Here is a 9006-nt window from a genome sequence, read left to right as displayed (position 1 = left end):
TTTACCTATGCAACAAACCTGCATAATCCTGCATATGTATCCCGGAACTTAAGTTAAAAAAAAAAAAGCCAGCAAGGTGGCTCACGCCTGTAATCCCAGCACTTTGGGAGGCCAAGGTGGGCTGATCACTTGAGGTCAAGAGTTCAAGACCAGCCTGGCCAACATGGTGAAACCCTGTCTCTACCAAAAAATACAAAAATTAGTCGGGTGTGGTAGCTACTTGGGAGACTGAGACAGGAGAGTTGCTTGAACTTGGGAGGCAGAGGGTGCAGTGAGCTGAGCTCATGCCAGTGCACTCCAGCCTGGAGAAAGAGTGAGACCCTGTCTCCAAAAAAAAAAAAAAAAAAATTAAATTAAATTAAGTTAAATTAAATTAAAAAAAAAAAAAAACCCTGATCACGTGCTTGGATGTTATACCAATGTCAAATGTCTATAAAAATTTCCTAAACAAGGCTGGGCGTGGTGGCTCACATCTGTAATCCCAGCACTTTGGGAGGCCGAGGAGGGTGGATCACGAGGTCAGGAGATAGAGACCATCCTGGCTAACACGGTGAAACCCCGTCTCTGCTAAAAATACAAAAAATTAGCCGGGTGAGGTGGTGGGCGCCTATAGTCCCAGCTACTGGGGAGGCTGAGGCAGGAGAATGGCGTGCACCCGGGAGGCGGAGCTTGCAGTGAGCCAAGACTGCGCCACTGCACTCCAGCCTGGGCGACAGAGCGAGACTCCATCTCAAAAAAAAAAAAAAAAAAAAAAAAAATTCCTAAACAATTAGACTCCATCTCAAAAAAAAAAAAAAAAAATCCTAAACAATTACTCCCAATCTCCCCTCCCCTCCCCTCCCCTTTTCTTTCTTGAGACAAGGTGCCCATGCTGGAGTGCAGTGGAGCAATCATGGCATAATGCAGGTTCGATCTCCTAGGCTCAGGAGGTCCTCCTACCTCAGCCTCCTCAGTAGCTGGGCCTACAGGCACATGCCACCATGCCTGGCTAATTTTTTTTTTTTTCTGTAGAGATGGGATTTTTCTGTATTGCCCAGGCTGCTCTCAAGCTTCTGGGCTCAAGGAATCTGCCTCAACCTCCTGAAGTGCTGTACTGCAGACATGAGCCACTGAACCTGGTTCAAATTTCTATACTTACCTTGTTGCAGACCTGTAACAAACCTGAGAGACCAGGGCTGGCCCGCAGATCACACTGCGTATTGCACTGTGCCATGGCAGTGGTCCAGTGGTCAGATTGCCCGTATAAATACCCTAAAGGGATAAAAAGGAAAATTTCTTAGGGCTTGCAGTGACATGCATGTAGGGAGATAGTGCACCAGTGGCTTCACAGCAATATTGCAAAGCCCATAACCCAGACATTAGGAAGGGTGATGTGGTTTTCCAAGTAGCAAATGTATTGTGCTGATAGAACAACCTGTTTCTGAGCGATGACACATGATATAGTTTGGATATCTGTCCCCTTCGAATCCCATGTTGAAATTTGATCCCCAGTGTTGTAGGTGGGGCCTGGCAGCAGGTGTTTGTATTGTATTTGTATTGTGGGATTGGATCCCTAATGAATGGTTTGATGCCATTCTAGAGAGAGTGAGTGAGTTCTCACTCTTAGTTCGCAGGAGAACTGCTTATTGAAAGAGCCTGGGCCAGGTGTGGTGGCTCACGCCTGTAATCCCAGCACTTTGAGAGGCCAAGGCAGGTGGATCACTTGAGGTCAGGAGTTCGAGACCAGCCTGGCTTACATGGTGATGCCCCATCTCTACTAAAAAAAATACAAAAATTAACTGGGCATGGTGGAGGGAGCCTGTAGTCCCAACTACTCAGGAGGCTGAGTCAGAATGCTTGAACCTGGGAAGAGGAGGTTGCAATGAGCCAAGATCGTGCCATTGCATTTCAGCATGGGCGACAGAGTGAGACTCTGTCTCAAAAATAAATAAATAAATAAATAAATAAATAAATATTTTTAAAAAAGGAGTCTGACAGCTCCTCTTTCTATTGTTTCCTTCCTCTTGCCATGTGATGCCTGCTTTCCTTCCCCTTCCACCATGAGTGGAAGCTTCCTGAGGCCCTCACCAGAAACAGTTGCTGGTGCCACGCTTCTTGTGCAGCCTGCAGAACCATAAGCCAAATGGACTTCTTTTCCTTATAAATTACCCAGGCTCAGGCATTCCTTTATGGCAACACAAATGGACTAAGACAACGCAGCTGGGAATGTAAGATAAGAGCAGTGGGTCCACTACACTGGGATCCTCTCACTTGGGAGTGATCTCATTCTGCACTGGCTACCAAGACACCAAACCTGGATGCCATCTGTGGCAACATTGGGGAGCTCCATCATTCACTCCAACTGTGGCTCCCCTAGGACTCTGGTAGCTTCTACTAACTGCTGTGCCCTTTCCGAAGGATGCCTCCAACCTCCATTCCTGCCCTCTCATCCACCTGTCTACTTCCTATACACCCCTCAAGACCCACGTCCAGCAGTACTGTCTCAAGTGTTTCATCTCCTGGGCTCCTCTGGGCCTTGTAAATCCCTCTATCACAGTATTAACCGTGTTCAGTTATAATTGTCCATTTACAAGCGTGTTCTGCAGGGGCTTGTAGCTGGGAGGGATTCTGCCACAAATTCTGTGCTCCGCCAAGCCTCACACAGATCCAGGAACAGCTTGAGAGGGCAGTGGATGTTTAGTGACAGAAAGGGAAGACAGACAAAGGAAAGAGAAAGGAGAGCATATGGAGGAAAAAGGCAGAAGAGAGGGAGGAAAGAGAAAGATAAGATGGAAGAAGGAAGAGTGAATGAGAGAGAGAGAAGGAGGAGGAAGGAAGAAAGCAAGGATGAAGGAGGGAGGAGAGAAAGAAGAGGAATGATAAGTCATAATTACAGGGAAGCTAAAATCTTTATGCTCTATGTCTGGATATTCTTGTGATTCCCCCACCATTATTCCCATTAGTCATCTTGAACTGGGGGTAGTGGGGGAGGGGATGCATCAGGGATAGAATGTTCAGGACACACAGCCAGAGCTTCCATGTGCAGCTCTTCTGCTCTGGTGCTGGGTGGATTCTGTTGGTTTGCTGGTGACCTCCACATCATCCCCAGCACACAACTTCTCTCCCCTCTGAACCACTCATCTTCTTCTCTGGCCTGTGGAAAAACACCTTCTATTCCCTATAAGCCTCTCTACAAAGGGATTTCCTATCAGAGTTCTTTCCCCCATGCTCTCTGTCCCAGAACACCCAGGCCCTGGAGGGGAGAGGTGGTGCTGAATCCAGGAGCATCAGGAACAGTGTCACGCCAGACCTGGAGCCAACTCTGGACCTGCCTTGCCCTCCCTGTGGGCTCCGCTGCTCACATTGGTCTCCCCAGTAGATTCCCCCTGGTGAATTTCCTTAAAGGCCCCATGATCTTTCCCTCTCGTCCATCCCTCCTTAGGCTTCCAGGCAGTTGATCCCACAGGTGTGAGCCTGACTGAATCCTCATTGAAAGTTTGGTTCTCTCTCCCTTCTGTACTGCGGGGGCCCCATAGGTGCAGCATATCAAGGGAGTAACTGGGCTGTGCCTGGGCCCTGAGAGTCAGGAAGCCATTGATCTCAGCACTAAGAGAAGGTCTAGGGGCAGTGTGGCCAAACACCACATTCCACCTACATCTCAGCTCTACTCCAGGCAAAATGCCGTTATAAGTATAACATTTCCCACAGGAAAATGTTTGCCATCCCCTTGAAGGTCACCACTGTCTTCTAAAAATCCCTTCTGGAAGGATAAAGAAATGCCGGGTTGGTTGAGGCACCAGCACACCTCTCTGGGCTCAGCTCCCCCAAGGACAAATCCTCTTTCCTCGTCTCTGAGGTTTGACAGATGAGCCTGGACGCAGGATCCAGATCCCAGACCTTCTGTTTATCACCTTTCTGTCGAGTCCCCTGAGAACTCTTCCTGCCCTCAAAGGGAGACTTTCTCTCCCAGATTTCATGCATGTGGGAGGCCTCATTCTTCAAGTTCAAAGTTCATTCATTGTCTATGATGAGTAAAACCCAGGGGAAAGGGAGGGGAAAGGACTCGAGGGGGAGGTTGAGGTGGAGGAAGAGGGGGAAGATGGCAAACGCAGAGGGTGACACACATGTCCTCTACTCAACTTCTCATTTCCAGTCCTTCCTTCCCACCTTTTTCCTCCTGTCCTCTCCCATAACACAATGTGTCCCTCCTCTCTGCCTATTTTTTTTTTTTTTGAGACGGAGTCTCTCTCTGTCGCCCAGGCTGGAGTGCAGTGGCGCAATCTCAGCTCACTGCAAGCTCCGCCTGCTGGGTTCACGCCATTCTCCTGCCTCAGCCACCTGAGTAGCTGGGACTACAGGCACCTGCCACCACGCCCGGCTAATTTTTATATTTTTAGTAGAGACGGGGTTTCACCGTGTTAGCCAGGATGGTCTCGATCTCCTGACCTCGTGATCTGCCCGCCTTGGCCTCCCAAAGTGCTGGGATTACAGGCGTGAGCCACTGCGCTCGGCCTAAATAAAAAGTTTTAAAAATTAGCCATGCATGATGGTTGTAGTTCCAGCTACTTGGGAGGCTGAAATGGGAGGATGGCTTGAGCTTGGGAGGTCAAGGCTGCAGTGAGCTATGATCAAACCACTGCACTCCAGCCTAGGTGACAAAGCCAGACCCTGTCACTGAAAAACGAGAAAAAAAAAAAAAAAAAGAAAGAAAAAATAGAGTTTGTAACTCACAGTTTCCAAGAGAGGGCACACCCTGCCATGCCAGGCAGGGCCATGCCAGGAAGCACCAGGGGTTGGGCGGCAGGCAGAAGGAACAAGGAGAAAATGTGAGCAGAAGACTTTATTGTGGCTTTTGTGGTAAGGAATAGTCAAAGCAAGGCAAGCAGGCTTACAATTGGCCAGTTTGAATAATTTCAGGGGGCTCTGGGGTGTAAGGGTTGCCTGAGCTATTAGGTCCCTGGCCCAGGTTTGATTAGGGCAGGGGAATATTGGCGTGGTGTGTGAGAGTTCAGTAAAGGAGGTGATTGGAGGTTTGTGCTTTGGGTGGAATCTTTTGCTATCTAGGATTAGCAAATCCTGGAGGGGCAGTCCCTCCTGGTGAGTGAGGCCCTAGATGCCAGAGCATCAAGAACACAGGAGACAAGAAAATATAGTTCATACACTCCCCACCCGGAGTTCACACGACTGGGCTCCCAAAGGACCAAAGTAGTGTTCTCCCACCTACACTGAGGGCTTTACAAGCCAGGCTGGGGAAGGGGTGAGGGCAGAGGTGGGGGAGGAGCAAGATGAGAAGCAGCTTCAGTTCCTCTTGGCCTGGGGGAAAGCAGGATCCAGCCCCTGGAGTAGCCCAGGTTAAAGTAAGACAGTTGGGCCTCCACTGCTGTGGGGCCAGAAAACTGCCACACCCAGCCCCACATAGCCCAGAGCACGCTTCAGTCTTAGAAGAACAAATTCAAACTGCTCTAGGTGGATCCTGGTCCCCATCCCTCACCATCCCCATCTTGGAATCCATGATCTGGGATTTTGGCCTGGTCCTACCATTGGCTGGTTGTGTGACCTTCCAGGGCTGCTCTGGGTGAGGGCTCGGCTACTGTGGCTGGTGTCCTCCTCATGGAGCGCTCTGCCTCTTGGGGGCTGTCTAGATTGGTCCAGCCCGCAGGCTGTGACTGCGTGAATGCTGGTGGGTTGCATGGCCTGAGTCACCACAGGACAGGGGGAAAGGAGCCCAGGACTGGTCCCCAGGTATGCGGTATAGGGAGACACGGAGCTGGCATTTGCTTCCTCCTCGTGGGTATTCTCTTGGGGAACTTCTGCCTTGAGGGCAGGTGGGTGGAATCAAAGTAAAATGGAGACTTTAGTTTGTGAATAGACCAGGGGTCCTCCAGCTTTTTCTGAGAACAGTCAGATAGTAAATATTTTAGACATTGTGGGCCAAGAGGTAAAATTGAGTATATCATCTGGGAACTTATATAGCGAGACAGAAAAAAAATTCATTATATATATATATATTTTTTTTTTGAGACGGAGTTTCACTCTTGTTGCCCAGGCTGGAGTGCAATAGCACAATCTCGGCTCACCAGAACCTCTGCCTCCCGGGTTCAAGCGATTCTCCTGCCTCAGCCTCGAGTAGCTGGGATTACAGGCATGGGCCACCACGCCCAGCTAATTTTGTATTTTTAGTAGAGACAGGGTTTCTCCATGTTGGTCAGGCTGGTCTCGAACTCCTGACCTCAGATGATCCGCCTGCCTTGGCCTCCCAAAGTGCTGGGATTACAGGCGTGAGCCACCGCACTGGGCCAGAAGACTGGAATGCTTATATGGGGAGAGAATCACATTTTACTTAATCAGTTATTGTTCTCTGTCATCAAAATTGACTGCAAATGTTTGTCAGTTAATGCTGATGTGAAATGACTATATTATCTTTGAAAATATCTTTTCCCATAGTACTGCCAAATACCAGTATCAACACACACTTACATTCATTGCTTGGAAGGCATTTATAGGCATATATATTAGAATTCTATTAGTTTTTTTATCTTGATGTTTGCCTTTTAGCATGTGATTACATTGCAGAGTAACCACTTCCATTTGAAGGTTAGGTGGAAGCTCTTCAATTGCACCATTAAATGGATTTAGAAATACGGAAATTTTCTTTGCACCTGCATCAAGTTCCCCAAAATGCAGCTGACTCTGTGATTTGAACTTGAAACATATATCCCCTAAAAATTTGTGTGGGAATAGAGATCTCACATCATTAACTTCTAATACCAGGGGAAAGGTATAAAGCAGCTTGACGCTACTTGTGATTGAAACAATATGGTTATAGTTGTCACAGAAATGACTTTGCTGCAGTATAAGTTTCTGTGCTGCAAAGGGTTAACTCAGCAAGTTTGAGGTTTTTCAAACTCTGCCTATTTCAAAGAAACTGGCCTTTGACTGACTCCTGGGAGACAACGTGTAAGCCCTTGGAATATCCTGCCTGATAAGAGTACATTTATATTCCCAAGGTCTTGGGCCGTGCCAGCTAGTTTATGCTAATGGTCTGATTTATAGTGGGGGCCCTAGGCCATGCTGTATCAGTTTTTTTGTTTTGTTTTGTTTGTTTGTTTTTTGAGACGGAGTCTCAATCTGTTGCCCAGGCTGTAGTGCAGTGGCAGGATCTCGGCTCACTGCAACCTCCGCCTCCCGGGTTCAAGTGATTCCCCTGCCTCAGCCTCCAGAGTGGATGGGATTACAGGTGCCGCCACCATGCCCGGCTAATTTTTTTATTTTTATTTTTATTTTTTGAGATGGAGTCTTGCTCTGATGCTCAGGCTGAAGCACAGTGGCGCAATCTCGGCTCATTGCAACCTCTGCCTCCTGGGTTCATGCCATTCTCCTGCTTCAGCCTCCTGAGTAGCTGGGACGACAGGCACCCACCACCACACCCGGCTAATTTTTTTGTATTTTTGGTAGAGACGGGGTTTCACCATGTTAGCCAGGATGGTCTCGATCTCCTGACCTGGTGATCCGCCCACCTTGGCCTCCCAAAGTGCTAGGGTTACAGGCGTGAGCCACCGTGCCCGGCCAATTTTTATATTTTTAATAGAGACGGGGTTTCGCCATGTTGGCCAGGCTGGTCTCGAACTCCTGGCCTCAAGTATCTGCCCACCTTGGCCTCCCAAAGTGCTAGGATTACAGGCTTGAGTGGCTGCACCTGGCCTGTATCAGTTTTGACCTCTGGGGAATTAGCCAAATTGCCCATGGGGTGAAATCCTTGGACACCAAGGCTCAAGTGAGCTTCCCCGGCTGACAAAGCTTCACACATGTTGTCAGACATCATTACTAAGTGAACTAGTGCTGTCTGTGTAACTCCAGTGGGAGAGGCCCACCAGAAGCTTGTACGCAGTCTCTCCGGATCTCTGACTTTCCTCCTAATCTTCATCTGTATCCTTTTGCTGTAATAAGCCATAACCATGAATACAACAGCTTTTCTGAATTCTATGAATACTTCCAGTAAATCAGTGAACCTGAGAGTGGTCTCAGGGACCCCAGCACAGTTTCAAATAGAAGATCTGTTTTGCCTTGTCATTTTAGGTTGAATCAATAAAATATGGCCAGGTGTGGTGGCTCACGCCTGTAATCCTAACACTTTGGGAGACTGCGGTGGGAGAATCGTTTGAGTCCAGGAGTTGAGACAAGCCCGGGCCACATAGTGAGACCCTATCTCTACAAAATATTTTTAAAAAATTAGCCGGGCATGGTGTTGCACCCCTGTAGTTTCAGCTACTCGAGAGGCTAAGGTGGGAGGATTGCTTGAGCCTCTGAAGTTGAGGCTGTAGTGAGCTGTGATCACACCACTGCACTCCAGCCTGGGTGACAGAGCTAGACCCTATGTCAAAAAAGGAAACATGATCAAGTCTGCAGCAAAAGCTAATTTCGAAAGCTATTCAGTGTTCAGTAACAGTGCTTGAGGAGAGTTCTTCTCATTTATAACAAGTTCAATCTCATATCTGAGCTAAAAAATTCACAGTTAAATGTTACTATGCTAGGACATCAACCTGTTGCGTAGTAGGGCAAGTCGGGACGTTCAGCCTTGCAGCCCACATTCATGCATACATTGTACTGTATCCCAGAAACCACAAACCCTTTTCATTCCTGCTCTTCATAGTTGAGGGTGAGTACAGGAAGGGTTAGTGTCTCCTGACCAATCTGGGAGGCAGCCAACCTTGAGGTCAGAAGTTCTTCACTGAAAGTCATCCTGGCCAAGGAAAGGAGGGAGGTTTCTGAAAGGACCAACAGAGAGGTCCATGCATAGCCAGGAGTCTGCCTTTGCACGTATTACACCAATTCTCTGCAGGGATATGCTTGAGATACGAAGGCCAGAAACTCAAGCTAGGACCTGTCTTTCTGACATAATTCTATAAACAGTGTCTGTCTCTGAGGTTTGGGATATTCAAGGACTGGTCTATACTATCTTTTTTTTTTTTTAAGATGGAGTCTTGCTCTGTTGCCCAGGCTGGAGTGCAGTGGCACAATCTCGGCTCA

This window comes from Pongo pygmaeus, chromosome 4 (assembly GCF_028885625.2).
Source record: "Pongo pygmaeus isolate AG05252 chromosome 4, NHGRI_mPonPyg2-v2.0_pri, whole genome shotgun sequence".
Classification (NCBI taxonomy): Eukaryota; Metazoa; Chordata; class Mammalia; order Primates; family Hominidae; genus Pongo; species Pongo pygmaeus.
This window is presented reverse-complemented; position numbering follows the sequence as displayed.